Source organism: Macrobrachium rosenbergii, chromosome 8 (assembly GCF_040412425.1).
Source record: "Macrobrachium rosenbergii isolate ZJJX-2024 chromosome 8, ASM4041242v1, whole genome shotgun sequence".
NCBI classification, from domain to species: Eukaryota; Metazoa; Arthropoda; class Malacostraca; order Decapoda; family Palaemonidae; genus Macrobrachium; species Macrobrachium rosenbergii.
Genome location: NC_089748.1, coordinates 60,776,271 through 60,798,727, shown reverse-complemented (window position 1 = coordinate 60,798,727; position 22,457 = coordinate 60,776,271). Strand labels below are relative to the sequence as shown.

At 31.3% G+C, this 22,457-nt stretch overlaps 1 long non-coding RNA gene across 1 annotated transcript in view; it reads right to left on the bottom strand.

Moving 5' to 3' along the window:
• Positions 1-1,504: 1,504 nt before the first annotated feature.
• LOC136841274 (uncharacterized) overlaps positions 1,505-22,457 on the bottom strand; it is a 30,116-nt gene continuing 9,163 nt past the window's right edge. The window contains exon 3 of the long non-coding RNA XR_010853864.1: positions 1,505-1,807. This is a non-coding gene — a long non-coding RNA (uncharacterized lncRNA). The remainder of the gene's footprint in view (positions 1,808-22,457) is intronic.

Sequence of the window (22,457 nt, the reverse complement as noted above, 5' to 3'; positions counted from 1 at the left end):
AGAGAGAGAGAGAGAGAGAGAGAGAGAGAGAGAGAGAGAGAGAGTTTAGTTTTCAAAAGGTCACATGTACTCAATTGCATTTTTCCTTTGAGCTGTGAAACAACATCAAACTATTTCTCTACTGGATTAACTACTTCATTGTCATACGGTCATTTTGACTTGCAACGATTTATCTTTTAATCGCTTTACATTTTTAAAATAAACTTTAAAAATTGATCCCTTTTAAAATCAACGATAACGTTCTTAAGAGAGAGAAAGAGAGAGAGAGAGAGAGAGAGAGAGAGAGAGAGAGAGAGAGACATAGGCATCCCAAGACTTAAAACCTGATTTTCTTTAAATTTCATTTCTTATTTTAAGGATGCGCCTCAGGATACTAGTACATTCTTTTAAAAAAATATTTTAAAATTCAGTAATGAAACACATTTTATGTTCTTTTTTTTTGTATGAATCGCCTCGGGACATCAATATTTTATTTTTAAAAAGTATTTCGAAATTCAGAGGTTATCACTGGCAACACCATTGGATGGCCTATAGAAACTCTCCAGTCCCTACTAGGCCTTAATAGTGAGAGACATCAACTCAGAACTTTCACTGTAGTTTTCAGCAGGTACCAAACACTGCATAAACATCAAGTGAAAGCCGCTGGCTTCTTATTAAAGGTGGCGCACAAAATAAAAAATATCATTGATAATGAGATTTCAATGTCTTTCCCCACAGGCTTTTTGTGGTTTAAAAAATTAACAGATATAGAAAATGATTCAGAATTCAAGAGAAGCTATTAGCAAATGAATGCAAATATAGGAAGACAACTCAGATACAAACGACAACACTAGTATGTCAAGGAACGAGTAACTGTTACAACCTTCTTTAGCAGCAGCAAACTTTGCTAAACTAAATCTTGTAGACAAGTTGGTAAGAGTTTTCCTCGATCAACAAGAAACTTGGGACGTGGAGACACGGCATGCGCAAAACACTGCATAAATACTAAGTGTTTCTGTACAGTTAATTTTCACGAAAAAAGCTTACAAGTACTCAGCAAAACATAACAGATCAAGATGCATGTATCCATTATTTCCAAATCTAAGGGTCCTTTACCTCTCCCCATATATGTTTCTGCCCAGTCATTACTCGCATTCTCCATACAAACCCTTGACTACTAGTTTTTTTTTTTCTGTTATAAACATGCCCTGGCAGCCACTTATTTCTTAAAACTTGATATATAAGCTCTTGAGTTTTTAGTTCTATGACAATATAGCATGTAAAACAAAATAATGGAAAATGCGATGTTCATTTAGCAACCAAAGTTTAGTATTCGAAGAAGTTTAACCACCACAAACAAGAGAAAAAATCTGATAAAATCATAATATTCATCAGCGATTATCCTGATCTACGATAATAGCAAAGTTGCCGAAGTTCATTCATGAACAAAACATAACAGACTAAAATATTGCTAGGACACACAAATAAAAAAACATCATTTAAATTGTGAATACCAGTTGATGAATGAGGAAAAAAGTAAACCGGTTGATGAGTGAGGGAAAAAAGTAAACCAGTTGATGAGTGAGGAAAAACGTAAACCAGTTGATGACTGCGGAAAAAAGTAAACCGGGTGATGAGTGAGGAAAAATGTAAACCAGTTGTTGGGTGCGGAAAAAGTAAAACAAACTGAATACGAAAGGTTACTCACTGGAAATATTACCTTTCCTGATCCGGGGTCGTGAAATGTATAAATCTTCACGCATTGCAAGAGAAACTTCATCATATTTTTAATTGTCACATAGGTAGCCTCATTACACCAAATACTGACCTGAAAAATGAAAACAAATACTACTTACTATTTATAAGTAGAAAGTTTACACAACAACAAAAAATTCATTTTCAGAGAGTCAAAGCCAAGGCATAATCCATTTTGCAGTAATATCCTGATAGCGTTATGATAAAACAGAAAATTACAACACCAAAGCAGACTGAAGCATTTCCGTAGTCATATCAGATTACAGTATTTGGGTTTACCCTACATAAGCAATAATATAGTACACAAGGTCAATGATGCAGTGTTAATAACGTTGCTACCCAGTTAATGAAGAGCCAAAGAATTTTACTGTTATTTAATAAAATCCCTTTGATGCTTGGTTTACTAGCACAGGTATTAATGAACCAAACAGTTTGCCTATCAAAATATAAATAAAATCTTCACCCGTGCATCATTTCTGCGTACAGTGATTAGCATGTGTACTGAAAAATTTTTGGTCGTTTATTATTATTATTATTATTATTATTATTATTATTATTATTATTATTATTATTATTATTATTATATCAGTCTTCCGGATTTATAAAGAACTAAATAAATAAATAACAGGAAGGATATCTTTTAAATGTATACAGATATTATACATCGTCATGGCATACTTGAAAATAAGCGGCTTACAATGGAAAGCTCCTCCGAGACAACAGCTTGAACCGATGCGATACGTTTCCAGGTTTCGTTTTGTTCAGAGTTGGGCAGAGAATCTTCACACTTTCTAAAAATGGTATGTTTTTTCAGTCGAAAACGAAGAAAAGTTTACGGACCTTGATGCAAAGTAACATATAAAAAAGAAGATATAAAATAATGATCAAATATGCATGAAATTATGTGAATAATTGATGCGTGAGTATAGAGTAAAATTTTCGTCAGAAAATAAAAAATTAATTCAACACAGGATTAACTAATGCTTCTTTAAAGATTCATATTATAATATGTGTGAACGATAGCTACGATCATCAACAGACAGGATAAATTAACTGAAACGTTTTTGCTGTCCCTTCGAGGCTTTTATGCTAAATTAAGCTACCACCGAATACTGAAAGTAAAACAATATTAGCATAATGAAACCACCCATGAGAGCAGCAGAATATTCCCAAGACTATGACAGTAAATCACTAGAATATTTATTAACAATATGTTAATTTTTAAGGTTTAATAGGCACGTGCGATAAAATTAAAAGCAAATACAGTATAAAATTACCGTTAGATACTAGCTTTTTTTCTATTGTTAGATATACTGGACAGTGATAAAAGAAAAATTAGAAGTGTAGTGAGGGAAACGGAGAGTATCGGGTAGCAAAGAAGAGTTACTGTGAACGAATGGACGAGATAAAATGTACAATAAAATGGAACAGAAAGTTTTCAAAAATAGAGAGGACAAGTGAAACAGTTAAGGGCAGACACTGAAATCAAGAGGGATTCCTAAATTGAAATCTGAAGTAACAAAACTGGGAGTAACTCTGAACGAAAAAAATAGTTCAGTGAGAACATTTAAATAAAATAAAAATTAAAAAAAATACAACTATAGAAAATAATTTTTAGAAATTTGAAAACATGCAACTCAAAACATTGTCAAAACTCCGTGAAAAGTAACGAAGTGAAATTTAAAAAATCCATAATCACAGTTACAAGTTTATGATAACAAGTGAAAAAATTGCCATGTTAACATGTGAAATTCTGCCTGCACCAGAATGTCAAGACAAAATTATAATCATCGTCACGTTTAGTGTTTTGTTCTGGGATAGTCCTTCGCAACTTTAAACTCCATCGCCTTCTCTCGCCACAGCCCCAGTTTTTTTTTTTTCTTTCTTTCTTTCTTTTTGGTCGTTCATTAAGCTACGAACTTTTCTCCTTACTTTTGTGTATTTCTCATTTCTGTCGATGCCTCCTCAATGAATGTAACTTAGTTTAAACTTCATTTGTGTATGTACACACACACACACACACACACACACACACACACACATACATATATATATATATATATATATATATATATATATATATATATATATATATATATATATATATATATATATATATATATACATACACATATATATATATATATATATATATATATATATATATATATATATATATATATATATATATATATATATATATATATATATATACACATATATATATATATATATATATACATATATATATATATATATATATATATATATATATATATATATATATATATATATATATATATATATATATATATATATATATATATATATATATATATATATATATATATATATATATATATATATATATATATATATATATATATATATATATATATATATATATATATATATATATATATATATATACATATATATATATATATATATATATATATATATATATATATATATATATATATATATATATATATATATATATATATATATATATATATATATATATATATATATATATATATATATATATATATATATATATATATATATATATATATATATATATATATATATATATATATATATATATATATATATATATATATATATATATATATATATGTGTGTGTGTGTGTGTGTGTGTGTGTGTATATGTATGTATAATTTGGACATTCTGACGTCCGTTGCAGGATTCGATTCAGAACGAGGTCACATTAACCACTTCCACACAACCTGTGAGCAACATGACCTCATTCTGAAACTCAAGCTTCAGATTCGAATCCTGCTTATGACGTCAGAATTTCTTCGCATTCTTCCCTTTGGATCTCGAGCTTTGCAGTGACAAGCCTATAAGCTTATCCAAAACGTTTGAAGAAATCAAGGAGCTAAAAGGCTTGGTAGTTATTCCCACTTTTGGAATCGAAATGTGGCTGATTTGAATAGTATTTGAAGATAACTTCTTCTGATATGGAGTTATGCGAGAGGTAGTTCAAACAATAATTGTAAGATAATTAATATTACATTCAACGACAGCTTTGTAAACCTAAAAAATTAAATAAGAAAAATGATTGGTTAAAGAATATTTTTAGAATAGAACGATGCAAAAACGAACAAATTTCGTTTTTATAATGGCACATCTGTAAATTTCCAAAGCCAACTCTTATAAAAATTATTGTAAAATTAAATTATTATCTAATAATGTGATTAACAGACCACAATCATATTAATTCATCTAATCATTTGATGGAACACAAACAAATACATAGGCGCATAAAAATAAACAGGAAAACCTACGTCCATACAAAGGAGGGAATATCGCTTAATGGAGTTATGTAAATTAGCATCACTAAAACGTTTTAGCCTCTCAGCAGTGAGCTAATTACATAAACATTGATAATGAGGGACGCAGCCACCGGGCTCAGTCCACCGAGTTCGCCAGTTGAATTTTTTTCGGTGCAGTCTTGCCTGGAAACAAAATGATTGGGACTCTGCCCAGATTATGGTAATAAGAAGAGAAACAATGAATCTGTTTAATTTAAATAATGCAGGGTAGGATAAAACTACGTCTGCTTCACAAAAAGAGTATAAAAATAAAATTTAAAAATCAAGACACAATGAAGGATAGATAAAACTTAAGATACTAACTGGCTTAGATTCTTTCTAATGAAGATAAAAAAAATAAAGATAGATAACTTTGGATACTAACTGGTCTTAGTTCTTTCGAAGGAAATATTCTAGTCGACTACAATACAATCTGTTCAAGATATTATATCCTTTGTAGGTAGTTATGTAATCCACATAAAACATTGTATAATTAAATGACAAAATAATAGCCTTGAATCAATCAAGCAGATTTCTACACATAATGATGAACCGAAGAAATAGTTAGAGAGCATACAAAAACATGATGAAATACAGAACGAAACTGAAATATGAATTTACTTAACGCTGGGTGTTACAACGCATTCATCATCCAAACTCAGTATTATGAAAATTACACAGCAAACCATCTCAATTATGCGCATCAAATATATCTGAGTAAAAATAAAATTTCAAAAGTAAAGCTTGAAAAGTTATGTGTGACAAATGACAGATGTCAAGTAGCTTACTTTCCTATTATTATTAATTAATAGAACATTAAACGACAGCTTTTTAAACTTGAATAAGACATTAGAAAGAATGATTGGTTACAGATTACTTTTAAATTAGAAAGATGTAGAAACCAACAAATTTCGTTTTTGTAATGGCACATCTGTAAATTTCCGAAGCCAACTCTTGTAAAAAATTGTAAAAATCAACTATTCTCTGATAATTAGACTAACAGAGCACAATCTTATTAATATATTGGCATAAAAGAAAACCAAAAAATGTATCCAATTAAAACAAAAATATCACTAAATGAAGTATCAAATTATTAGATTTGTAAAGAATTACATAACTTCATTTAGTGATATTTTTATTTTAACTGGCTATAGTTTTCGGTTTTCGTTAATGCATAATCAATACGATTGATATTTAATTATTACACTATATATATATATATATTAATCTAATTATATAGACATATATATTAATTTCTACATATATATATATGAATATATATATATATATATATATATATATATATATATATATATATATATATATATATATATATATATATATATATATATATATATATATATATATATATATATATATATATATATATATATATATATAGTGTGTGTGTATGTGGGTCTGTTTACGGTTATTTTACTTCACAAAACGGACAATTTTATACATGCTCATTAATACAAACGTGTATTTATATTCACGCAAAATACATTTACGAAACAGAATATATAAAAATGAACGTAAAGACGCACACTCTGGAGACATCAGCATTCGACAAGCCGTCGACCAGAGATGTCAACACAGCATCTGTGCAATACAATATATAGTTCAGAGAACTCCAAAACGTCCGCGGGGAAACTGCGAGCGGTTTGGCTTTGAGGGTAGAGGATCAGGCAAAGCTACACACGCCAGATCTTGCTTGTTAAACCTTCTGAAAACGCGGATCGAAGCAGAGGTTCTTTCCTGGAAATCACCTCTTGGAGTCGGGAGTCAAGGGAAAATAGTGACGTAAGTCGAAACACTCTCTAGTGTGTGGTGCATCTGATCTCGGTTCTTTCTCGCTTCTTCTCAGACGTTGCTGACACTTGAGGGGATTACGTATATATTAGTTTATCTTTCATTTTTTTTTTTTAAGATCTTGGTGAAATTTGCTTGCTGAGAATTTGCTGTTATTTTTGTAAAAATTAGACGACGACGCTTGAGGAGATTATGTTCTTATTATTTTTTTTTTTTTTTCTTAAGAATCTGAACTTTTCTGGCAAGAAGTTCTGAACATTTCAAATTGACAGCTGGCAGTGGGAAAGTTCTTTACATTAGCTGTTTTCTGGAAAACCTTCGTATAAAATACATTCTCTTGTTAATCTCGTGGGCCCTGAATCTTACATGAGAGCTTTGGGTAGTTCATTTAACGGGACACAACACGATGGAGATGTAAAAAATTCAAACGAGCCTTCGAAACTCAAAACAGAACGTCACTAAAAATGCAACAGCGATTCCAGATTTGTAGAAGGGCTATTTCAGGCTAGACTGCAATGCTCACGGGGCAATCTCCATCTAGCAAAACGATTATTGAAACCTGTTACTGCATTCACAAGAGGACCTGTTTCTTTATAAAAATTTGATGCATAAGTGGTCCAATTTAGCAGAAATAAAAGAATTCCTGAATACATTTTTGTTTTTTCGTTCGGTGTTATTATAGTAAGGTTTCCGAACCTGGTAAATGGCATAGTTCCTTTTCATTTTTATCTAATTTGTCACATTTACTTGTAAACCCGAGTAACTGACGTCATCCTTTGGTAAATATAATGAACTGGTAATTTTCGGAGATGATCCACCACTAAACCAAGGGGTAACAGGAAGGGAACTGGTTTGTTCCAGAAGAAGAAAAAGAAATTAATTTAATAGCCAAAGACTCATTAACACAAGCAGCTTCGCTGTTGATGATAAAATGTTATTACTGGTCATCAAGAATCATTATTAATTTAAAATTTTTTCAGGAGGGAGTAATTCCATAAGTTTTGTTTCCTATTTGATAAATCGATTTTACTCTAAAAGACCCTATTTATTTATACTGCAATAACATTTTTCTTGTTTCTCAGATCTCTTAATATAATAAAATCACTGGCTGAATTTGTACTCACTACTGTTACCAAAAGAGCAATGCTTATATAAAAAAATTAAGATAACTGTAATTAAGTGGCAACGATTTATCACATTTTAGAGCGCTCTTGGTAAATATACATATTTACAGATAATTAAGCATCAAAACTAATTTATCACATTTACAGTAATACCGTACACACAAATAACAAACATAATCTAAAAAAAGGTCATCCTAATTTCGCAAGCCCCACGCAAATTATATCCTTAATCTACCAACAAGAATTACCTGTAGAGTGGGATGACGATTACCTCGATGAGAGAGAGAGAGAGAGAGAGAGAGAGAGAGAGAGAGAGAGAGAGAGAATTATTCATTATTAGCGTTAATCATTAGCGAATTTCGTATGACACTGTATGTGAAGCATTTCAAGATGAGTTTGCTAATGAGTTTGCTTTGCCTTCGTAATTCTTAACAACATTTTTATCGTGATTCTCTAGTGGATTACACCCTTCGTTTTATGTTTACTTTAGGGTCTTTTCTTTAAAACGATTTAAATCCTACAATTAGAAAAAAGTTAATATTTATAGCGACTAGTCGTCACATCCTAAGAGTAAGGAAGAATGAATGGGGAAAGAGGAGGTTACGTTCTGTCTTTCTTTCTTTCTTTCGTTCTTTCTTACACGCTTCAGCTGGAAACCCTTATGGAAAGAGTCAGCAGACTATAAACCCAAGAGGGCTCCAAAGGGAAATCAGCCAGCAGAGAGAGACAAGTTATGGAAACGGTGATAAACATATATATATGAGGGAATAGAAAATAAGATCAATACGCCTGCATACAGGAGACATCAGCAGAAAGCAGGAATGAATTTGCTCTTCGCTTAAACCTTTGGAGATCGAAATATTCCAGAATGAAACTAGGATACTATTCCACATTTTAGTTTTAGCCAAATAAAACTCCTAGCAAAATGAGTAGTATTAAACCTGTTACTAGTTAGCGAGACACTGTTTGCAGCAGCAGCAGCCTGTCTAGTGTTGCAAAGAGTGTGACGTTTTCTAGTTTTCGGATTTTCGTTGTGACAGATATTTTACAAAATTAGATTTCGACTGTTTGCTGAAGTTGTGGAACCTAGGATCTCTTCGCCTGAGCAAGTGAGGTCAGAGTTACAATAGTATCAGCTAAATAAGAAGGGCTTCTAGGAAGGGTGTAAGGAAGCTTTCCTCAGCCTGAGCAATAATCTCAGCCCTCTCCAGCATGAAAGTCATTCTTCTTATCCACCAACCATGTAATTATATATTCTGTCCTGGCCAAGGATATGCAAACACATCGACCACAAAAATTCTGAAAAACTGTGCAAGCAACACACTTGTTTCAAGAATGAAGGTTTTGCAACGAACCATGGGCAGTTATGTCTGCATATTTTAGCACAAGCGTCTTTCACAGTTAAAATGAATTACCCGGACTTTATACGTGTATAGTTCCCTCCGTGATATCTTAAGCATTCTTTAAATCCATGCATGCCTCGTACTGTTTTTCTTATACTGTCAACCTTCTGACAACTGTTTCGTAAAATGAATATATAAATAAATAAGCTCGATTTAAACTATTCTTCTTGAGTTACCTTCAATATTCTTCCCATAAAATTTCCCATCAGCTACCCATCTTGCTTCAGGAGCAAAAACACATCATAACCTTTCCGTGAATACTGTGCCATGTTGTAGCCTATAATGCTTCAGTTACCTTTGTTCCCTCTCCCTTACCTCAAAGAAATAATAATTTCCATCACACACATTACTCGGTAACATATCCCACATTCAGACAAATAAAATACATCTTAATCTATCGATAAGTTTCACTATTACCACGTAAAAGCAGCATCTCAGTTATTCAAACCAAAAAACGAGCAGATTAAGCAATCTGAAAATATCAGTCGGATAGAATAGAATATAGAATTTAGGCCAAAGGCCAAGCGCTGGGACTTATGAGGTCGTTCTGCCCTGTAAGGGAAATTGGCAGTAAGAAGGCAAGTGTTAGAGAGGGTGGAAAGTCAGATGAAAGAAAGAATATGAACGGAGGTACAGTAAAACTAATGAAAGGAATATCAATCGGGATCTGACCACAGGCATAATTTACATTTGCTGTACTTCTGGATTTTAGGACTAAAAGCGGCGCATTCGGCTGAAGCCAATGAACAGGTTAAGTTTTTTCAGGAATCACATTTTTTAAGATGATGAATCGAGCGTCGACATTCATGCCATTGTGCTTTAATCTTATAGATCCAGATTCACACGTATAGGATAGAACAACTCCAGTCGCACGATTTATTAGTGTAGAATCATGTTGGGAAGTTCATGAACAAATTGCAAACGCACTTTATTCTTCATGGGATTTCCTGAAGCACAAAAATACTCATATAAAATAAAATGTAAAGTTCTCCCTAAAGACTGTTCTTCGATTTTAGAATTTGACTGTAAGATGATAATTTAATATGAGATTACCGAAAATTAAAGGACTGAAATACCTGTAGTTAAAACCGTACCACTGAAAAATTAACCATGGAATCCAAAAATACACAAGTAAAATATGTGACGAAGTTTCTTCGGCGCAATCGAGTTTTCTGAACAGCCGCTACGACGTATAATCAAGGCCACCGAAAATGGACCTATCTTTCGGTGGTCTCGGTATAATGCTGTATGAACCAAGATGGAATAAGATATGAACAGCGGCCTATGAAACTTTAACTACGGCCGGTGGTGGCCTATCCTATATCGTTGCCAGAAGCACGATTGTGGCTAACTTTAACCTTAAATAAAATAAAAACTACAGAGGCTAGAGGGCTGCAATTCGGTATGTATGATGATTGGAGGGTGGATGATCAACATACCAATCTGCAGCTCTCTGGCTTCAGTAGTTATCAAGATCTGTGGGCGGACAGAAAAAGTGCGGAGAGAAAAAGTGCAGAAAGAAAAAGTGCTGACAGAATAAAGTGCGGACAGACAGACAAAGCAGTCACAATACTTTTCTTTTACAGAAAAATAAAAAGGAGAAACTAATTCATATTCCCACGAAGAATGCATTACCTTCAGATAGATGTGTCTGAAAGGCTCAAGTCCACAGGAGGACGACATCGGAGGATCAAAAGAGTAACTTCAGGCTAATTACAACTTCGAAAGGATTAGCAAGAAGATTTTCCCAAAAGACTTCAAGCGTGTGAAGGATTGCTCAAATCAGAGGAACTTCAGCAGCTTCAAATAAAGCCGGATGGATAATAATGCGGTAATTATTTACAGATTATTTGAAGATAATTATTTTCATCTTTCCTCTTGATTATAAAGTATAATTCTTGTTTGGTTAACCCCTATGATAGAAAACTTCAGTCGACTATGTGGAAATTCCATCACGTAGTTTCTAGAAGAACAAGAACAAATCAGGATAACAGAGCAACATATAATCAGATGGCCACCTAATTGAATTTAGTTTGAGCATATTAAAGTGACCTTTAGAGCGACCTTGATTTCTGCACAGAGGTAAAAAAACAAGTTTTAGAATCTTGAAACATCATCCTTACGGATTTTTTAAAAACAGATATTTATAACAACCCAGAATAAACAAGAACATTCAGCGCAAAATATTTCTCTGTAAAGACTCCCAGCAGCAATTGAAAATTGTCTCTCGTTACTAAATGCATTAAATATCTTAGATTTAGGAATAAACACGCAAGATGAAAATATACCTCAACCGGACATCCTGTCTGCAGCATTCAAGCTTATATAATGGGTAAGATGGGTTCCTTGGCAACAAGATTATAAACTCAGCGTCTGTTTCTCCCAAAAGTCATCTTTACGTGATGGTAAAAAAATCAGTACATATGCCAAGCTTCATCCAATTTAGCCCCACACTTCTTGAGTTGTGGGAATATAAAATGGATCGTGAATAGAGTGTGAATGGTCTATGTTTGTATATGATGCGTAGTTGATGGTGACTGTGATGAGAAATCACAGAGAATAGTAGAGAGTTTGAAAGCTCTTGCAAGTAGTGATACACTGCTAAATCACACAGAAACTCATACACACACACGAATGCAAGGGGTGAAATTATTACCTCCTTGCGATTATTGAAAGAATATTCGATAGTAAAAGAAATAAGAGCAATAACTCTAGAATGACGATCATAAACAAAAATTCAAACGATAACCTAATGAAACATTTTAATCTGAGGTAATCATGTTGATTAAGCAGCGATTATTCGCATGAATTCTCATCACAGTTAAGTGCCATTAGCAGATGGTATTATCAAAAGGGCTCATGATGTTTATCCACTAATTAGGATGCACATCACGAAAATACTTGAAGAGCAATGCAAATTACCATTAAGGTCCCCAGATGAAATGATTAACAGGACATTAATGCATTTGCAGCCGACGCTATAGTCACCATCATATAAAAAAAATTTGTTGTTTTAAAATATTTTCTAACATAATATATTTATGTATTTGTATAAATTTACGTATGCATATATATATATATATATGTGTATATATATATATATATATATATATATATATATATATATATATATATATATATATATATATATATATATATATATATATATATATATATATATATATATATCACATACATATAATATAATTAAACACACACACATACATACACACACACACACACATATATATATATATATATATATATATATATATATATATATATATATATATATATATATATATATATATATATATATATATAAATTGATCCGATTTTTTAGATGTCGCTGTGGTGCCAAAAGAATGAATTCTTTCGCAAAGGTGAATGGTGATATGAAGGAGAAAGAAGGAAAAGCTTATTAACAGCCGGGCAAGTGTGGGTGGAAACTTTATTATAAAGGAAAGGTAAGGAAAGGACTCAGTGTCCAGGCGTTATGACAGAGAATACAAGTTTGACTCAAATGGTGCAATAAGTGCATTGCTGATGATCTGTAGGTGTATGAAACAATGTTTTCTGCGGAAGTTCAGCCACGATTAAACAATTAAAAGTTAAAAGGAAGCAAAGTCCCGTGTCTAATTTTTTTCTGGAGTAACCCTGCTACAAAAATGACTTAATGTAAGTCACGTAATCAGGCAACACTGGCGGTTAATGCCAAATTAGTTGGCATGTCCTAGGAGAGGAGAACTTAGCTGAACTGAGGGTTGTGTATCCTTGTTGGGAGGAAATGCAGTCTAAAATGTAGATAAACCTCCCTCTTGACACATGTCAGCAACAGCACCAGATCTGCCAAATCATGACTATCGAATGCATGCCAGTTGAGGAACTTACAACCGACTACTCTTGTGGCACTATTAAGTGGTAAAAGGTGGAAAATAAATGCTCTCTAAGAAATGCCAATGGGCTGGGATTCAAATGCACTGTATCTTTAGGGAGAGGAGAGCACAGCTGACGGTTGTAAAGCCTTGTTGAGTGGAGAAGAGCCCCTCAAATATCAAATGGAACTCTTATTCGTGATGACAATGGAAACCAAATAAATCAGGCTAGTCCATTAATTGGACCGCCACAGTGATGGCAGTAAGAAATACATCCTGGATATTGCTGCTCTTGAAAGTGCCAATGGATTAGGATACAGATACGATGGCCCTAAATCAGAGAGCGTCTGTTGATGGGATGTAGACTCCATGGAGGGAAGAAATGCCTACTAAATGACAAATTAGTTATAACTACCGTATCAAAAGCAAACGCTTTTTCACTACTGTGGTATACTTGCAGAAAAAAAACATAAATTCACAGCTCCAAGTGATGTGAAGATCTATTTTACAGGCTCATGAGAATCTGAGCTCCATACTACCCACTGATAGTGCAAAAAAGGAGAAATAAGGTATGAGATTCTGAATGTCATAGATGGTGTGTAGATGAAAAATTTATGGCAGGAGATTTGAAGAAAAATCAATCGTGGAAGGGAAGTATGCTTAGGAAAAGGAAGAAAAATAAAAGTGATAGTGTCAAGAGTAGCCAGCAGGTAAATAGCTAGGAAAGGGGTAGCCACTTGTGACCCCAGGAATACTGACTATGGTAGGTAAAGCGATTGCATACTTAAAGATTGTTTTAACAGGTGATTTAAATACAAGAAAGAGAGAGAGAGAGAGAGAGAGAGAGAGAGAGAGAGAGAGAGAGAGAGAGAGAGAGATTTCATTACAATTACAAGTCTAAAAATGATACTTATCACTGTTAATGATTCAAGTTTAATCAACAAAAGTCACGAAAATGTTATTAACACAAAAAAATGATAGATGGCGAAAATGTTCAAACACAAAGGTTCGAGTATTCATTTCTTTGTCATGCAATGCATGGCAAAAAGTTAAAACAACTAACCGTAAATTATCAATGAATTTCTGTAAATTTACAGGGAACCTTAAAAATTTTTATGAAAACACTCACGGCTCATTACATGAATGCTCACGAAATAAGTGATGTATAATTGTTCATAACATGCGAATGACCAGAAATATTATTACTGAATACTGCTTTAAATTTTGATGGATGGACAATTCTTAAAATTTCCTATTCATACTGATTTCGGATGAACAAACTCTTTCATTTAGAGATAATGATAGTTTCAACGGAACTGTGAATGTTAGACCCTAGTTTCAAGGAACAATAAGATCTACTGTGGTGAAATGAAAACTATTCGAAATTTCGGATGCTCACACACACACAAATATATATATATATATATATATATATATATATATATATATATATATATATATATATATATATATATATATATATATATATATATATATATATATATATATATATGTGTGTATATATATATATATGTGTGTGTGTGTGTATATATATATATATATATATATATATATATATATATATATATATATATATATATATATATATATATATATATAAATATATTATATATATATATTATACGCTTATCTGATATAGTTGCTTTACGGAAAATATTATATAATCTGTGTATACATAAACATATATATAACCATACATATATTAAAACTGATATCCTTATGCGTAAATGATAATTCTCATTGAAATTCTGAAAATAATTAAAGCACCTTAACAATTTGTATAAAAACACTTACGACTTACTACATGAATGCTCACATAATAAGTGAAGTACTGCATATATGTCCAAACCATTAGAATTACTACAAATATAATTGCTAAATACCGTTTCAAAATTTACCATTCATGCTTTTCTTGCGATTGAAGGAACTGTTCCATACCGGCAATAATAGTTTTAATGGAACTGTGAATCCTATACAAGAGTGTAATAAACAATGAATTTTACTGCGGTGAAACAAAGCGACTACTGTATACGCCTATTCGGACGCATACATATGTAAGTATAGATATGTAAGCTTATTTGATCTATTCGGTTTATAGAATATATATATATATATATATATATATATATATATATATATATATATATATATATATATATATATATATATATATATATATATATATATATATATATATATATATATATATATATATATATATATATATATATATATATATATATATATATATATATATATTAAGTCTAGGTTCTCACTGGACAACAGTGAGATATGTGATGACCTGTCAGTGGCTCTCACGGCAGGTGGATTTGTGATGACATTGGAATTTGCTTAGGCGGATGCAGAGAACGATTTGATCATGGTCCTTGCACATGGAAACAGTATGACAGAACGGTGAACTAATGCAATGGAAGTGCCCAGATTTCCAGTGGGGTATGTGCGTGTGTGTGTGTGCGATCTCTCATGAGTTACTTATGAGAGGAACAGTGACTCTCACAGGGAGACTGCTTCGATCTCTAATGGCAGACATGTGTTTTAGCCTGGTGTAGTGTTTCAAGAAACCGCCAGTATGAAGATACGTTATTTACGGCCATAGAATGTGAGTAGAAAAGCACAGTGACATTTATATCTTTTCCAGACTTTAGAAGGAAAACCCCCAGTTGAGATTTTTCCTGTCTTGAATAGTACATTAATTTCAGGTTTTAGAATGATGTATTTATTTCTACAGGAATTCAAACATCGTCCTGGGAGGGACGAATATTTGGAAGTGCTGTATTTTACTCTTACAATATGATATGATATTTATTGTGGTCTTTATGACCTTATTACTTTGTTTGATGACCAGGGTGTTAATCACTAGTCTTGCTTGGCATAGAATCATTATTCTTCTTGCTTGTGAAACAGTATCTCCTCTAGTTATGCGTGAATCACTGCATTTCATGACCATAGCTTTCACTAAATCACTTTCATTAAATTTGTCAATAAAGTCTAGTTTTGTATATCAGTGTCTCATTTCAGTAGGCCTTTGTGTAAAGATAGGTTTAGTGAGAGTCCTATGACAAAGGAGAAGGGATCTGCTGACCCAAGGAAAGAGCCACAGCTACCAGAGACATCTCAAGAAAAGTGAGATGTTTAATTCTGTTCTTAAAACAGATACACCAATAAAAAGATGGACCTCAAACCTGGGCCGTTAATAGTGGTTGGCAGCTGTGTTAGACATAGATAGATAAGTAGATAGTTAGGGTTATGCTTCTGAAGAGACATATTTTAGCAATTATAGTATTGGCATCTCAGAAAAGATTTTGATGGGTCAGCGACTCAGATTAGGGAGTTGTTGTCAAGCAAGTCTGGCAAGTCAGTCTTTTTCTCAGGCGCTAAATCTCTGTGTATGTTAGTAATGCGTCTCGAGGCTCAAAGGGGGTTATTATGGGTATTAATAGGGCGTTAATTCATATTGGGGAGTGTTTAGGCATATGTGGGATATATAATGTGAAGTAATTGCGGTATCTGGGCCACTTGTGTGTGTTAAACCGCAAAAATTGCAAGTTTTTTTTTTTTTTCTCTCTCTTTCTTTGGTGAGAGGATTCATGTGCTGTTAAGCAGAGACACACGTAAGTGTTATCATCTTTTGTTATTGTTGTTATTTTAATGTCAAATTAGACTTTTCATTACTCTGCAACTTTTTTTGGGGGTGGCTGCGCGGTGGCTGTAGTGACGGCATCGCCTGAGTGACGTCATTAGTTTGGGCGAAGCGTCTTGCCTTCTCTGCCATGTCTGTATGCAATGCACTTGCATTGTGGGCATATCATTTCCAGAGTAAAATGTTTTGAATGCAATCGGGACAATACATGATCATATCAATGCAGTCTTAAACATGATGCAATTGCCATGTGCTCTTACTCTCAAAAGGGCATACATGATCAGAGCCATGTACGTAACATTTAAAAATATTCGTCTCCTTCGAGTATGAGACAAAGCTTTTACAGAAATCTTTACACGATCAAACAGACGGCAACTGGTAACTATGATTGGCATGTTTTAAAAACAAAACGAAAAACCCAACTCGGTTTCGAGAACGGATCAGCAAATGTTATTCCCAACCAGTCTACGCTTTATCTTAACTGGTGACAGATGGCACATCTGGTCTAAAACTCGAATCCCTCTCTCCCGCTACTATGCTATTATCAAGAATGATATTATTAATTCTAAATTACGCTGTTAGGTTATCTAAATCATTAACTCTTTTGAGATTTGACACTACTCTACTACATCAGCGACATTTCAATGAAAAATAGAAGAGTAAATTGTTACACTCAATGCAACATCATGAAAAATAGAAGATATAAATAAATATAAAAACTATGGGATGATATACATATTACAATGCAATATCATGATATATATATATATATATATATATATATATATATATATATATATATATATATATATATATATATATATATATATATATATATATATATATATATATATATATATATATATATATATATAACATTTAACATTAACTGATGATATTCCTATTTGTTGATATATATATGAATATGAAATATTTGATTTGCCACCTCCTCCCCAAAATATAAATTAATATTTTTGATATTTTTTTCCATAAATTTATTCTCAAAATATTTTAGTATTTTTTCCATAAAATCATTTTAGCTAACACATGCGAACATGATTATACTCAAACACACAGAGAATAGCAAATTCCAACTAATGTGCGTTTTACATTTCCCCTGCATCCGAACGCAGAAACAGGCGCGCATGGCACCTACGACTCATCGGGGCCTCTTATGGCATCTGCGTCAGGAGTCGCGGCTCACTGCCACTTCCTATATCCTGCCGTTCTTCATCAGCTTCATCTTTATTATGTCCTTACAATTTCTATTTCCCTCGAATTTTTTTTATTTCGAGTGCCATCATTCATTGCTCTATATTTCAGTTTCCTTCGTTTTCAAGTTTGGGTCCATTTATAACTTGAAGTTTATTTTTTTATAATACATGGACTGCTATTTCTTGTTTAATTATATACTGTTATAATCCTTTTTTATTTTCTTCAGCCATTCCTATTTTCCTGATGTTCCACCTTAAAGAAAAATATCGATTTTTTATAATACATCACACTGTTTCCCACGAATTTTTGCTTTTGATATTTCATTGCTCTATATTTCAGTTTCTTTATTTTTCAAGTTTTATATATATGAAGTTTATTCTTTTATAATCATAAATTGATATTTCTTGTTTTATTATATTCTGTTATAATAATTTTTTATTGTTCCTGATGTTCCACCTGTATGGAAAAATATATTTCCGATTTTTGTGCACACACACACACACACGCATACACACACACACATATACATATATATATATATATATACACATATACACACACACATATATATATATATATATATATATATATATATATGTATGTATATATATATATATATATATATATATATATATATATATATATATATATATATATATATATATATATATATATATATATATATATATATATATATATATATATATATATATATATATATATATATATATTTATGTGTGTGTGTGTATATATAAAATCGGAAAGCGATATTTTTCCATAAGGTGGAACATCAGGAAATAGGAATGGCTAAACAAACAAGAAAAAAATTATTATAACAGTATATAATAAAACAAGAAATATCAATTTATGTATTATAAAAGAATAAACTTCATGTTATAAATGGACCCAAACTTGAAAAATAAAGAAACTGAAATATAGAGCAATGAAGGATGGCACTCAAAAGCAAAAATTCGTGGGAAACAGTAGCCGGCAAACGAAACTTGTTTTTGCAGTTTCCCAAACAAGTGTGCTACACTCAGCACAGGTAAGAATGGTATTCCCGGCATGTTGTGTTAATTGCGTTTGTCTGTGGTTTCATTCTAAATTTTAGCACTTTGTGTTGCAAGTTTAATACATTTATCATAATTGTCATGTGGTATATATATATATATATATATATATATATATATATATATATATATATATATATATATATATATATATATATATATATATATATATTCTTCTTCTTCTTTTTCTTTTAACGTGCTTTTAATTTTTGTATGGGTATGTGATGCCTTCATTTGAAGGACTTTTGATTTGGCTTTAGGGTAGACCTGTGGTCTCGATCGGCTGCCCTGCCTGACATCGCTTAGACCCCGGCACGTATGTTTCATGTATCATACCTGAAACGCCCTTTCTTCCAGCAGCGAGAGTTATTGCGCGGGTTTTCGAGACGTGTGAGATGTTTTTTATGTTTTTAGGTGTTGTAGTGCTTTTGTTTTTGTGTGTATTTAATAACATCCATTTGCTTTTAAGCAAACCTATCCGTTGATTACATATATAATCCCGGGATGTCTACACGGATAGCAAAGTGGCCTCTCTGATCAGCCGGCTGGGTTTGAACCCGGCGCCACAAGAAAAAATTATTATAATATAGATATATAATAAAATATAATATATATATATATATATATATATTATAAATATATTCTTCTTCTTTTCTTTCTTTTAACGTGCTTTATTCATTTTTGTTATAAATGGACTTTTGATTTGGCTTTGGGTGAAAAATATGCCCTGCCTGACAAACTGCACGAAATATACCCAACGCCCTTTCTTCCCAGCAAGGATGAGCAATGTTTGTTATGTTTTTAGGTAGACCAAAAGTGTGTGTATTTAGAATTTGCTTTTTAAGCAATCCTATCCATTTTTATAAACGATAAAACTTGTTTTTGCACAGACCCAAACAAGTCCAAGCTGCTGCTTCACTGACACTCATCATATATATATATATATATATATATATGTTGTATATATAATTGCGTTTATATATATTATATATATATTCTAAATTAATAGCACTATTAATATATATATAGTTTAATACATTTATCATAATTATATATATATATATATATATAATATATATATATATATATATATATATATATATATATATATATATATATATATATATATATATATATATATATATATATATTCTTCTTCTTCTTTTTCTTTTAACGTGCTTTTATTCCCATTTTTGTGGGTATGTGATGCCTTCATTTGAAGGACTTTTGATTTGCTTTGTAGACCTGTGTTTGATCGGTATAACTGAATCGCAGACCCTCGTATGTTTCTTCATCTAACGCCCTTTCTTAAAGCAGCAAAATGCGGGCAGGAAGGACGTGTGAGAGTTTGTTATGTTTTTAAGTGGCTTTGTGTGTGTATTTAGTCAAACATCCATTGCTTTTAAGCAAACCTATCCGTTGACTTATCATCCTTGGATAGCAAATCACTGCGGGATTCTTCCGAAGCTTTGCTGTAACGACTGAGGATTTTATATATTACATATATATATATATATATATATATATATATATATATATATATATATATATATATATATATATATATATATATATATATATATATATATATATATATATATATATATATATATATATATATATATATATATATATATATATATATATCGGGATGCTTTTACCCATTTTTTTAATGATAAATTTACTTTTGATTTGGCTTTTAACATCGGTTAGACCCGGCACGTATGTTTCATATCATACCCGACCCAACAGTTAAGGAACTAAAAGGTTTAGTGGATTTTGTTTTTGTGTGTATGTAAATCCATTTGCACAGGCAAACCATCCGATTGAAATATATAATGTGTGGATGTGTAATGAAATGTTGTCTATTGGGTCATTGGTTTGAAGTCAGGAAGTTGGGCTGCTGCTGGTATGAGCAAGAGAAGTTTTATATATATATATATATATATATATATATATATATATATATATAGGTTATATATATATATATATATATATATATATATATATATATATATATATATATATATATATATATATATATATTTATATATATATATATATGGGTATATATACATATATATATATGTATGTGTGTGTGTGTGTGTGTGTCCACAATATGTGTTGTTTATACATGACACACACGTGATTGTTTATTATATTTATATATATATATATATATATATATATATATATATATCGAATTAAATGTGTGTCTGTTGGGTCATATAACTGAATCGGGAAAGTATGGAAAATGAATATATAAAGACAAAAATGCAAGGACAGAGTAATGGGTTATATATCATCCTTTGCTTAGCAGTCAGTTTCTTCAGGTTCCAACGTGGATTTTGTCTTTGCACACACACACACACACACACATGCACACACACACACACACACAATATATATATATAAATATATATATATATATATATATATATATCCACCTGATAAACCTGGGTTCGATCCCATGACAATAAGATAAATATATTCTTGCAACACAAAACTAAAATTTTAGAATGAAACCACAGGCAAAAATTAACACAACATCACGTATATTATATAATATGTTGATGATTTATATATATAGGCATATATATAGGGGATAATTAACACAAATATTGTATATTGGGTCATTGCTTAGTCGGATAGTATACTGTATAACACTTGTAATGATAAATAGTTAAACTTGCAAAACAAGTAAAATTTAGAATTTGGCAAACGAAATTAACACAACATGCTGGGAATTTCTTCGTGATGAGACTTGTTTGTTCAACAAGTTTCTTTCCATTGTTTGTACTGGGTTTGTTCGAGTCATTTAATTTCGGTCTATAAATACATGAACGCGACTAATTCAGTTAGAATGGATTTGCGATCTTACTCTTCAACGATATATACTAAACATCCTAGCCCGTCAATGGCTCTATATATATATATATATATATATATATATATATATATATATATATATATATATATATATATATATATATATATATATATATATATATATATATATATATATATATATATATATATATATATATATATATATATATATATATATATATATATATATATATATATATATATATATATATATATATATATAGCCATTGACGGGCTAAGAATGTTTAGTGGCCGGTCTGTTACCCCTCAAGTTGAAGAGTAAGAACGCAAATCTATTCTATCTGAATTAG